The following is a 12,952-nucleotide window of genomic DNA, read 5'->3' on the forward strand; positions in this document are numbered from 1 at the left end:
TATTACCGATGCTAGATTAAGGACAAAACTGACCTAATTTTTGTCCAGACAATTATATTCGGTGTATTTACATTAAAAAGCATATGTGTCACAGCAAATGCACACTTTAGAAGAAAACCTAGCGGCACCGAGATTCCAGAATTCCTAAGAACTTGGAAAAAACAAATGAGAAAACTAAATTAAGAGATTTGTTTTTTATTTAAACATCATTAAAAATGAAACATACTGATGTCTTTGTCTTGCAGTTTGAGACTCTTTAGATAATATATCTGCTTGTTTTGAAAGCCGTGTTTCCAGGACTCAATTCTTTGAGGTGATATGCTAAAGTGGGGATTTTTTTATTTTGCAGGTCTAAGACGCAGGATTGAGAAACAGTTTCACCACAGGACTATCAGACTGGTTTCCACCACATTCACCCATCCTGACAAGCGGTGGGGAAACCACCCCAGCAAAGCTCATCTGGTAGGAGTGCACACATTTGTAAACTACTGTACTTGGCAGTCTGATTAGTGCCTTGTTGAAGATATCAAATATGTTTATCTGATTTTAATCCTTCGCTATTCCTACTGTGTGTCGGCAGTGCATATTACACACATGGATTATATAGTTGCGAGTGTAGTCAAGATCAAACATGGGAAACCCCTGACCCGAAGTTAAAGTGATTTATACACCTACCTGACATTACCCTATTTTGTCGAAGTCTGCTCATCTCCAGCTCGCAGTTGCAGACAATGTGAGCACTAGAGCTAGGAGTAATTTCATTTCATCTCACCAGTTCTGTGATATTGTTATATTTTGCCTAAATTAGTAAAAGCTGTAGTTCATTAGTCATTTAGGGTATCAAAAGTCCTCCAACAATGTCTCTCAGTTTCTGTATGCAGATTACAGCAGGGCAATGCAGTGATTCCTTCTGTGTGTGCTTTTGAGCAACACCAAACCTTATCTCTAGTGCCTGCTGATATTCTATTTCAACAAACTCCTGCATAGAGTTTAAAATAGTGCAAATACAGTGTGGAGCCTGTGCGCCTTCTTCAAGACTGGCTGAAAAAAATTATAGTACGACCAACATAAATCTGCTTTCTTCACACTAAGCAAAGGGACAAAACACATCCAGTACTGTGTATAATAGGAAAAATTAAATGTATGGAGAAACATTAAAGAAATGATGTTACTCCATCTGTATTTTAGTCAATTCTACGTTGCTGGTGGACTGTTAGTGGGACTGCAGCAGCTCAGATTAATTAACTAAAGTGGACTCTGTTCATTCATCAGCGTGTTAATGGTCAATATTGTAAACGTCAAGGTGTCAGATGGAGGGACAAAAAAAATGCAACTCTCACGAGGTAAAGCTCATACTGTAAAGTATGTGTGTAAAATACATCTAAATGTGTGTTTTCATAGAGACTATCTGGAAACCGAGGCAGTCTCTGTGACATATAAACAGAATAAATATGAAACTGGTAATAATTTTAGGAATATTTCCAAAAAAGGTGAAGGTTGAATCAAAAAAAAAAAGAGCAGCAAGTAAGAAAAGCTACAAATTTATTTGAGATCGTATGACACGTTTCTTTGTAGTGCCAAATGTAAGTAAACCTATTTGTCAAAGAAAGGGAAAAAATGTCTTTCTGTAACTCCCACAAACACAACTGATTATAAAACTGTGATTATTTGTGCTGGATTACTGCGATTTGACCCACCAGCCACAACATGTTTGCACCTTTATCACAGTAATTTTAAGTGTGATTAAGTGGGGAGTGTGTGACAATAGCAGCTCATTTTTTCCTGACAGTTTGTTGGAAGGATTGTAAGCATAACATATCAAGTATAAGAGGCTTGCTTGTAGATTTTAATCTCATGTCTCTTACAAAGACTGTTGGCAAAACTGCTAAATCGGTTACTGCAGTCAAAAACAAATGGAAAAATAGATAATCACATCTGAAAATGAATAAAGGGCCCTTTACATATTAAGGTAAAGATCTAGAGAGAAGTCCAGTTTTGTGACCACGAGATAAATGTCCTTAGTTTTGCAAACCATTCCATGATAGCCGGATAACTTTCTGTTGGATGGAGACCCTGCCTTGTGCTCACTTCACTCACCTTGGATCATAAAGACAGAAATACAAGACAAGGAAGGAAATATAAACAAGATTGCTTTGCAACTACGTCAAGTAGTAATTAGGCTGTCGCATTTGGGGGAACAGTGTTATTGTGTCCAAAGTTATAGTATAACATAAGTTTAACTGTACTGTTAATCGGAGGTCTAACAATGGAAAACAGGTGCCAGACATGGTGCAGCTGTACAATAATTGTCTTCCCTGAATATTTATGTGAAATAGCCTATAAATGATGTTACATTCTGTTAACATAATTTGCATTATTTTAACAGATTTGATTCAACTGCACAGTTGTAGTGAGATCAGCATTAAGTTAGAAATGTTGCTTTAGTCACAATAGTTAGAATAAAGTACACTACACAGAGACCAGTCCCTGGGGTTTGGTCAGTATTGTGTTTTTAATTCTTTTAAATGAAAAGTGAAAATTGAATGCAGACCTGCAAAGCCTTATTCTGACAGCCACATAATTTAATTAGTCAACTCTCTTCAGGGTGAGTGCGTGAGAGCAAGTGTAGTATGATGGTTTCCAGTCTTCACTCTTCCACACGCACAGATGTGCAAACATGGCTGTGTTTGCATCACTTAAGAGGACACTGGCACACTTCCTGGAGACTCGCCCCAACCATAACCACTACTTACCTTAAACCAAGCCTTCTCCCCGAAATTAATTTACATCTACAGGAGACTTATTTTTCCTTACTAATAGTTAGCGGACTCCCTACATTGTGATAAACTGATTTTATGACTCTACAAAATGACTAATGCAAGTATACATGCACCCAATAAGCAAAAAAGTAGCAGATGTTATAGATTTTCCCTCTTGTGCAAAACAACCTCTATTCCTTCACTTGTTTTGACAGCTGCGTGCATGTGTGTGTGTGTGCATGACCATATCACAATTTGTGGTAAATGTCCCAACTCTCTCGTTCTGGTCTCTGGCTGAGCCATTTATCTCCACATCCATCTCTCGAGTCAGCAAGTGAACTCCTTTTTCTGTAAAAATGTAAGCGGAAAGCAAGTCCAGTGGAAAATAAATCACTCACTCCTGCTCTATTAGCAGAGTACTTATAGACTCACATAGACATACAGTAATTAAGCAATTGCATTATTTTTGTAGTTTCAACTGGAAAATTATGAAATAGGACATTTACAGTCACCATGCACAAGTGCACAGTGTCATTGCAGTATCTCACTAGCCCTTTGTGTAGATATTAAAATACACTTATTAACTCAAACAAAATGTAACTGACTCTCAGCACTGAAGAAACATATTGTGAAATAAAACCAGGACTAGTTTAATGCAAATAAAATCATAGAAATTATGTTTTTTTGTTATGTTTTCAATCAATACAAAATAAAAGTGAACATCAAGGACTGTGCTCATGTGTGTGTTGTAAATCAACCAAGCAAACAGGCTTTTTTTGACAGGATTGTTGTTTTCAAAGCTTTGAGCTGTGTTAAATGTTATGTGGTTTCTCTGCACTGTTGTAGGCGGCTTTTGCTTCATTTGATCACAAGGGATCAGTAAGCCAACTTAAAATGTTGATTTGTTTTGCTGCATGCTCTATGACGATGGGCATCTCTGAGCTCTGAAAGCTTGCCTCATTGCTAGTTTGAATATTAATAGTAGTTTTTCTTCATGTGCTTTCCAGTGTTTGCATATATATACCTTACTTTATTAACTGCCTATGGTGTGTGTTCTTAGCCAAATTAGACACATTTATTGGGAAGTAAAATTGAGAGATACAGACAAAAAAGGAAAACAATTTGCCAGAGAGGACTGACAGGAGGATAACTTATCCACTGCACAAGTTCCTTGTTTTCACCTTTGATCTCCAGCCAATTCATACATCTGGTGCTAAGTACTCTGAAACCTGCTTATCGCTGATGCAGGTTTCCAATTTATCAAAAGTGACAATAAGAGAATAAATCCATTCATCCATCAAGCTGCTTCATCTACTTCCACCGATAATGAATAGAGTGATTTAACTGAGAAATCCCATGGTATAACCTTTGATCTTTAACCAGTAAGCAATTTGTGTTAACACTCACAGGCTGCACATAATAAATTAAAAGTGAACATCAGTTAGCTTCAGTTGCCCAACCTTCAATCCAAATCTGAAAGTGCAAGAAAATCCCTTCTTCCTTTAGTGTGTCAGCCCTCACAGAAAAAACACAGTATATTTGTTACACTGTAAACACCTAGCTGCCATAGCAGTACTGCAGATGGTGCTGCATATTGGAAAATTATGTGGACTCCTCTTTGCAACATTATGTCCTTGCATCATTTTGTTTTTTGTTTTTTGTTTACAGTTTTTGGACCCTGACTCTTTCTGACTTTAACAAAAGTCTAAAAAGAACTTATCATTTACATTGACAGTATGCAGCCAGTTATGGCCACCAGTGAATGTCGGCCGTGTCTTGGGAGGCAGATGGGACTGTATGCTAATGAGAAGGTTAGCGCTGAAGTGTCCTTGGGCAAAATACTGAACCCCAAAATTGCCCCCTACATCTGTCTGAGTGTAGGTAAGCATGATAGTTAGAAAGTGCTTAAAGGAAACCACTCCCTATATTGAGAGATACAACGGATGTTACTTTTCTTTCATGAAATATATCAAAACCTAATGAGGTTAGAATTAGAACAATTACGCATGTCTGTCTGGAACAGCTCTTTTAAAAAACAGCCCCAGAAATGGAATCGCTCAGGAGCTCTCATGACACATTTTTTTTATTTTGCATTTCTGGATTTAGAGCATGTGTCCCTAGATTTCTGTTCTCATCTTGTATTTGATCTGTTTTTGGGGCCAGTGATTTTTTTTTCTTCCTTTCACAGGATTTATTTATTTATTTTTGTTATTTCTTTGCAGTTTACTTCTCTTTGGCTATCTTGGTTTAAAAGCAAAGACTAAATTAGTACAGATACATTTCTTTTTATCTTCCAAGATCATGACTAATAGGCAGAGAAAAGCTGTTGCACTTCAGTTCTCACTGTAAATGGAACTTAGTCTTCATATGCAACAAAACTGCACAAATTTCCTGCTCTTTTTGTCTTTACAAAAACACAAAAAAAAGCTTTAAGCTTTGCTAAAATTCATCTTCCTTGAAAGAGAAAGAGCTACAGCTCCATACAAGGTGCATGGAAAAGAGCACAAAGTCTGAAGAGGTTAAAGCTCCAGCAGTGCTTTTAATATAAAGAACAGCTTCAGTGCATTTCGGCTTAATCGAGCACTGACATTGTTCTTTAAAAGCAAAATAACTTGTATCCTAAGAAAATTCTGTCATGGCTCCTGGGTCATTGACTCAGTATTTTGAGATTGTTCTCTTATTTCAGTTAAGATTTTTCTTATCTATGATATCCAGTGTGCTTATAATTATGTTTGGATTTTGTGCTTGAGTTCTAGTTTCCTGAATAGAATAGAACAGAATAGAATAGAACAGAATAGAATAGAATAGAATAGAATAGAATAGAATAATCCTTTAATTGTCCCACAAGAGGAAATTTGGTGTATCAGCAGCAAAAACACACATATACAAACAGAACAGGACACAGAATAGAAACACAATGTTTACATATTCACATCATGGACAATAGTTACCAAAATTTGAGGTGATGTTTTTTTTATTAGCATTCTGCTTTGGGTAATTTGGTATAGTGTCTTGTTATTTTTCGTAGCCTTCCCTCAGTGTAGGAGTTCTAATGTTTCATTGTTTCCTTATTTTGCCAGTCCCTCATCTTCAGTTTTGTGGTTTCTTGTCTTGTTAGTTAGATTCTCTTCACCTGTGCCTCATTTTCCACAGCCGTGTCCTCTCCTCAGATACTTTGTGTGTTTTTAAGCCTTCAGTTTTCCTCAGTTCCTTGTCGTGTTCTCCTACATGCTCTGTGCGCCTTCCTTCTGTGGTTTCCCTTTTGACTCCAAGATTGCACTTCTAGCTCCAGCTTAGTTTTGTTTTGCATTTCCTTGAGTCCCAGTCTCATGAGTTTACCTTTACTCTGCATACTGGGTACTAAATCTGCCTAACGCATATCGTGATAAATTCAATCTGCTGTCACAAACACACAAACGGCATCAATTTAAAGATACAAATTCTTAATTTAAAAGGAGTGCCTTTGGTTGTTATCGCATCAAAAAAAAGTGTCAAGATGAATACTAAACTTAATTTTCTTAATGATTCATTTGGCAATCTGTCAAAACCGAAACCTTTCATATTTAAAAGTTAGAAAGCACAGCGATGATGCCATTAAATGAACTGATTAATATTTATTTATTTATTCATACAGAGATGCGATAATGTTAAATATCTTAACACATTCAGTTTTATTTTGATAAATGCACTCGGTAGGAGCTAAATGCAGATCCACTAAAGCAAACAGGGAAGACAAAGCACCCACTCATCCATCAGACTGGTTAATCTAGTCCTGTACCTTCAGTAAATTATTCATCAAACTTGTGTTTTTGTCCTGAGAGAAAAGAATCACTGGAGTGAACGGGCACTCCCGTTGTATACCGCTTTCTTCAAAAAGTTGTTTACTTTTGAGGAGAAGCAGATTGTGGTAAAAGTGCTGCGAGTGTGAGCAGTTTGAGCTCTGGGGCTATTGTACAAATTAGTAAGGGTATTTATATAACGGATATAAAACACTATGTTTTTTCTCAGTGTCCTGAGATCCGACCTTATGCAGCTATGCTTTTGACAATAATCTCAAACCCTAAAAATGTAGCTTAAGCTGCATGCTGAAATGTCTTTCACAGCAATACCGAGTCTGAAACTAAGTGGGCCTCCACTTTAAAAGGGCAACAGACTAATTTATCTCCTTAGCTCTTAGCAGAATGATTAACAGCATCACCAAAGCAAAAAAATTTCTAGCCGTCCGGCCTGTAATAGGTGCAGTGTGAGGAGAAAGGGTGGGTTATAAATGGAAGACTGTAATTTATCTTGTTGCACGTCTTACAAAGTCTTTAATCACAGTGTTCACCTATGGTACTTTAAGATGGCTAAAGACATTCATCCTCAGGAGGAGATCCTGTCAGTTAGGGGACAACTGTAGAAATTTGTCTTAATAATGTGGTTGTGTACACTTTGTATACTGTGTCTGTTTTATATTGTGCAAACTTACATAAGAGAGCTCAGTTTCCGGGGAGTTTAGCTGTGTCGTTTCTCCCAAAACTAATTTTAAATAAAAGCCAAGAGCAGAACATTTATAGTTGTGTAAAATGCTAGTGGCAGCTGCTCTTTAAACATAGTGTGCAGAGACGAGCAGGAAATACAAATTATTACATTATTTGTGAAAAAAACCCCCAGGTGATTTTAGAAATTCCTTGCTGCAAGTGGATCTGTATTAGAAAACATGTATTTCTTGCTGAAATAAGACATAAATTAACAAAAATAGTAAAAATAATAAATGAACTGGAGACTGGAAACATGAATGACGAGTCTTAATGATCAGCATGTTGTGTTAAAAAGTAACCTCAATCAAACGGAAAACATATGGTTCATCCTCAGTTAAAACACTTGCAACTAAGCATAAGGTTTCCAAAAAATTCATCTGCTAAAGGCCTTAAGCGTAAATGTCTGCTAACAGCTTTCATCTTTTTCCATCTTTTCCACCGATCCACAAAGCTAGGGTTTCTATTGTCTGTTGTGTAGCCAAAACTGTAAGGCTCTTTCTTCAGACAGAGCCACAGAAACACTTTGTTTTAGTCTGTTTAGACTGTGCAGACAGGGTCCATTGTGACTTAGCACAGCAACCGTCATCCTAATAATTAGCCTTAAAACTAAATCTGATATGGTAAATTCTGTTTAAGCAAGTACAAGTTTCAAAAACTTTAACCTTGACCCCACATGCATTAAACTTTGTTTTTAATTATGAAAAAGTACTCATTATTTTAACAACTCCAAAGTTAGAGCGTGACATTCAATGGAAAGTAAATAATATCAGGCCTGTAATATTTTACTGACTATAATTTAACTGTATTTCTTGGCAGAGATTATACTTGTATGCTCTATGGGGTGTTATAAGATTGTGTAACAGAAGAAATAACCACCAATTTATAATTGGTTAATGCCTTTAACTTAGAAGCTCACAGAATCTCACCTGCTTCAGAGCTGGTAATGCTTGTGAGAAGTCTCAGATAAATTAAGGATGAACAAGCTAATCTGTTAGATTAAATGGTCAGGGTAAAGGTAGCTATCCAAACTTTTCTCCAGGTTCCAATTATTAGTGGAATACACACACGCACAAGCTACTGTAGCATGGTACATATTCACCTATAAACAGATTGCCAACGTATTATGCCTAGTAGTCTGGACAAACTGGTGTAAACAAGAAAATGAATAGATGATGGGAGGATATCTTTGAAAAGTGAGTGTCTTTTTAATTATTTTCATGTCCAAACCTAACTTACTTCTCTAATTGCTGTGGCTTTGTCTGTGGAAAAAGGAAGGGAAAAGAAACGACATACACCAATAAGTTTAATAAGAGTGGAGAATCATCTCTGGATTGTGAATTACATTGTATTTTTAGTCATGATCACAGCCCAATTTTTCCTTTGTTTTGATGATCGTTGCCGTGTGTGTGTGTGTGTGTGTGTGTGTGTGTGTGTGTGTGTGTGTGTGTGTGTGTGTGTGTGTGTGTGTGTGTGTGTGTGTGTGTGTGTGTGTGTGTGTGTGTGTGTGTGGAGCCAAAGTGGGAAGCTACAGAGATGTTGGACAATTTGACACAGATGTTTCGGTGAATTTATAAACACTAGGTTGTAGTAAAGAAATAACATCCACTACATTTGCAGTCCAGTTGTTTTTTTTGTCTAGACTTGTGTTTGTGTTTGCAAAGGGGGTACTTATCTACTCTAAGTGCACAGAAGCTCACTTTTCCTAAAGTTTGAAAAAGTTAAGTCTCCTAACTTTGCTAATGACTACATATGAACAGTTGAGAACCGAAACATTTTAGAGATCAAATTGTGCGGTAGCCTACGTTTCAGTGGCATAATTTAGCTTTATACATAGCTCATAAAATGATACATTTCATAAACTTTTGTGAACTCTACAGACATGTCTAAAGATTAAAAACCTACAAACTTTAAACTGTAGCTGTATACTTTCTGATAAAGAACTTTGCATGTCTTTATGCTGTTCAGTTCTAGTATCTAAAAAGGAAATATGAGCAGAGCGTCACTCCCAACGTTTCAGATACAGTCACAGTTTACTGCACTGGGCTTGGAATCAATTTTTAGCATGCAGGGCAGGAGAAGTTGCTTTCAAGTATATTTTTGGGTGAAAAATTTTGAATAGGTGTATATTAGATCTTTTTATAGTTTTGTAATTGAAATTAATTTTGGCATTATAGTAGGTTAATATGCTAAAACAACAGTCTACAGAATATTGCCAAAGGATATGTGTCATAAAGCGCAGACTGAACAGAATCAGAAACGGAGCAGCCCTGGGTTCCTCGGCGGCAGATATTCAGATACCTTCCAGTTCTCTCCCTTACTTCCTACTACTACTTCCTTATGTGGCTCAAACACTGATAAGTCTCCTTATGAGGCCTCGCGATGCTATGCGTCAATAGCCCATGAGGAAAGCCTGAGGGTGCAGGTGCTCTGTCTGCCACTGTGTTCAGAGCTGTATGTGGATTACTCTTGTGTAATATCATCACATGCACACACAAGCACACCGTTCGCCTGAGACGGATTCTATTCGCTCGAATTTGAAACGCTCCGTGTGAGATAAATGCAACATTTCTAAAATAGCAATCGCTGTGACCAAGATTCTTGTGCTTGACACAATGAGATACCTTCCTTTCGTGTTTTATTTACACCTTTTAACAAAATACACTGATTAACTAAAGAATATGGAGTAAACATACTCATAAAATATTCAACATAAATCTAACTAGTTCTAATGATTAAATGTGGCCAGAAAACAAAATGAAATGGCAAGTAAAACTTAAACTGGTTAGTAATATTCCTCCTGCTGTTGAGTCGCAAATTGAAGAGATGATTCAGCCGCCACTCTGGTTAAAAGAGAGTAGGCTTCTGCGTTCAGATGTTGGAGACACTTACAGCTTTGATATGAATTTGATTTGAATGTCAGCCTGATACATACATTACTATGCACCAACCTTCATCAGTAATGCAGTGTGTAGTAGCCCGAGAAAGAGCTCAGAGTTATAAAAAAAGATGCTGCTATTTAAGCAGTCCTGTGAATTGTTTGATGAAGTTCTTTTCACAACAACAGTTGTGAAGTGGTAGTAAATAAATCTAGTAGCGCTTTATAAATAGATTGATTTTTGATGAGTTTAGAAATGTTGTCAGTGTGGTATCAGTTGAGAGGGAGACATGCCCTCATCTCCTAGGAGTGTAAGTCTAACTAAGACATTTGATCCTTCAAAGGAAAATTTCCAAAGGCTTTTAGAAAATAATCAGACGTTGAGCATGAACATAACTGAAAATGTGTAATTGTAATTGAACTCAGCAAATGCAGCTCAGGTTGTGCTGCATATAACGAGAATGCACGCGTGGTGTCAACTACAACAAGTGCTGTAGCTAACTTATAAGGGTTTATTCTAAAACATTTATTTTTGATGTTGGAAAACGTATTGTGATTGTGATTGTGTTGCATTGTGTGCTTTTCTAACTACAGTACTAATGATGCCTAATAATATCAGATGACCGCTTAATGCAGCGTCTCCTTATGTTTTAACAGTTTCTTTATGTCTTTTCCTACACTTCATCATTTCCATGTTTTCCATGTCTTGCCCTGCATCCTAACAATATTTTTCTCTGGGTTTGTTCCAGTTGAGATGTTGCTGAGGCACTTTGTGGTTATGACCTCATCATCATGAGATGGAAAGGCTGGTGACTGCAGGCAGCTACAGAAGAGGTGGTGCTGTGTTGTGGTTTGCAGCTGCTGGTTCTTGGCAAAATAAATTGCACTGTGGAGATGCCTCAGGGAATTATTTGCTCAAAGGTTGAAAGGATGAACAAAAAAAGGAATTCAAGAGGTATTTGTGATTCAGACTGTGTTTGTCTGTAGTTGTGACTTAGATGTATCTCAGATCAAATTTCGTAATCGATGGAGAAACTGTTTTTAAAAAAATATTTATTTATTATTTTTAATCAGAAATATCTTTTTACACCAGCGATTAAGTTCCACAGTTTAAGGACTAACTGGTCTGGTTGACTGACACTGCTGAGTAACACTACAGTGTTTTAAAACCATTAACAGGCTGCCATTCATGGGGCGAGTGGGCTTCATGGCTATTGTCACACATTACAACCACGTAGTAAAATTTTAAAAAGTCGTTATTGCTGAGAACATGTCATTCATCAGAAATGTGCACACATTTTACATGATAGGAACTGTTTTTTCCCCACTTCTCCTGAAATATACTACATCAGGAAAAAAATGGTTTTTACCCTAAAATTCGCATGTTTTGAGCAGGGTTTTGAAAAATTTTCCACTAATCCGTCCTGAGTCATAGGTATGACTTCAGCAATGTTAGGGAACTTCTTTAGATGGTGTTAAAGAGCTTAACAGGCGCCTCCTTGTAGGAATGTAATGACTCCGCTTCTGTTTGGAGAAACCCCAGATCTAAAGAGCTCCTCTTTTCTGTGTTTTAAGAGAAAGACATACTCCTCTCTTTTCTACTTTTTAAATGTATCCATACTCTGGCATTCATAGGAATTGGCATTAACACGAGTGGATAGAAACTACGTGAAAAATGAGTCATGCCTAGAAAACCCTGACCTTAGAAAATGTTGATATACACTAATTTATGTGCTTTGGGGTCCTTAGGGACTAGAAAAGCGCTATACAAATGCAGGCCATTTACCATTTACCATTTATTCCCTTAACTATATAAAGATTGGTGCCTGAATTTTTTTTTCTGTATGTGTAAGATTTGTAACATGTAACATTTCCATTCTACAACATGCAGTGGGAAGACTACATGTAGTCTTGTACCTACAATCTTGAATTTCAAGGCCTGATGTGGATGCTTGTCTCACCTACTTTTTCCCTGTACTTGTTTTGCTCTAACATTACCATTAATTAATAAACTAATTATCTAGCCTATGGAATTGATACATTTGGCTGTTAATTATTAAAAAAGAAGCATACACTATTCTTATGGGCCAATCAATAATCTAAAAGAAGCTTTGACAAATCAACACTTTTAATAGTCAATTAATAGTCAATATATGACCCCACACCCCTGCACACACACACACACACACACACACACACACACACACACACACACACACACACACACACACACACACACACACACGCACACACACACACACACACACATAGAAAAAAAACATGAAAACATGACTTGGTTTAGTTTGACCTCTGTTACATTGAGGCAGTGATATTTGAGTGCTGAGCAGGAAGCAGGTTCTCATAGCCCTGTCTTTTTCCCCATGTTGAAAATGGTGGCACAGAATGTAAGATTGTAATGTATGAAGTACCAAGGAAATTTTGCTATGAAATAAAAAAATGTAATAAAATGCAGTTTTTCTTAAGAGTCATGGAGTTTTCAGGTATCATGTTTAGGAAATGCTTCAGTGAAGTGACACTTTTTAAAGCAAGTGGGTGATTGATCGGTGAACTGAGGAGTTTAATGTGGCATGGACATTCAGGTTCAGGTGTAATTTCTCGCACAATATGCCGATCAGTATGGTACATACAAGAGAGTGGACAGGAAAAGAGCTCAGTTTGTTCATATGGGTAATGCAGACGAAAAAAATACATTTGCAGTGTGTGTGTGTGTGTGTGTGTGTGTGTGTGTGTGTGTGTGTGTGTGTGTTTGTGTATTGTAAAAGGAACCGTGTAAACTT

The 12,952-nt window shown here is 37.0% G+C and overlaps 1 long non-coding RNA gene across 3 annotated transcripts in view; it reads left to right on the forward strand.

Moving 5' to 3' along the window:
* LOC308388058 overlaps positions 1 to 12,416 on the forward strand; it is a 77,047-nt gene extending 64,631 nt beyond the window's left edge. For all 3 annotated transcript variants that reach the window (XR_013970037.1, XR_013970038.1, XR_013970039.1), the window contains 2 exons: positions 350 to 462; positions 10,904 to 12,416. This is a non-coding gene — a long non-coding RNA (uncharacterized lncRNA). The remainder of the gene's footprint in view (positions 1 to 349; positions 463 to 10,903) is intronic.
* Positions 12,417 to 12,952: the final 536 nt, after the last annotated feature.

Source organism: Rhamphochromis sp. 'chilingali', assembly GCF_963969265.1.
Source record: "Rhamphochromis sp. 'chilingali' genome assembly, chromosome: 20".
In the NCBI taxonomy this organism is placed as follows: Eukaryota; Metazoa; Chordata; class Actinopteri; order Cichliformes; family Cichlidae; genus Rhamphochromis; species Rhamphochromis sp. 'chilingali'.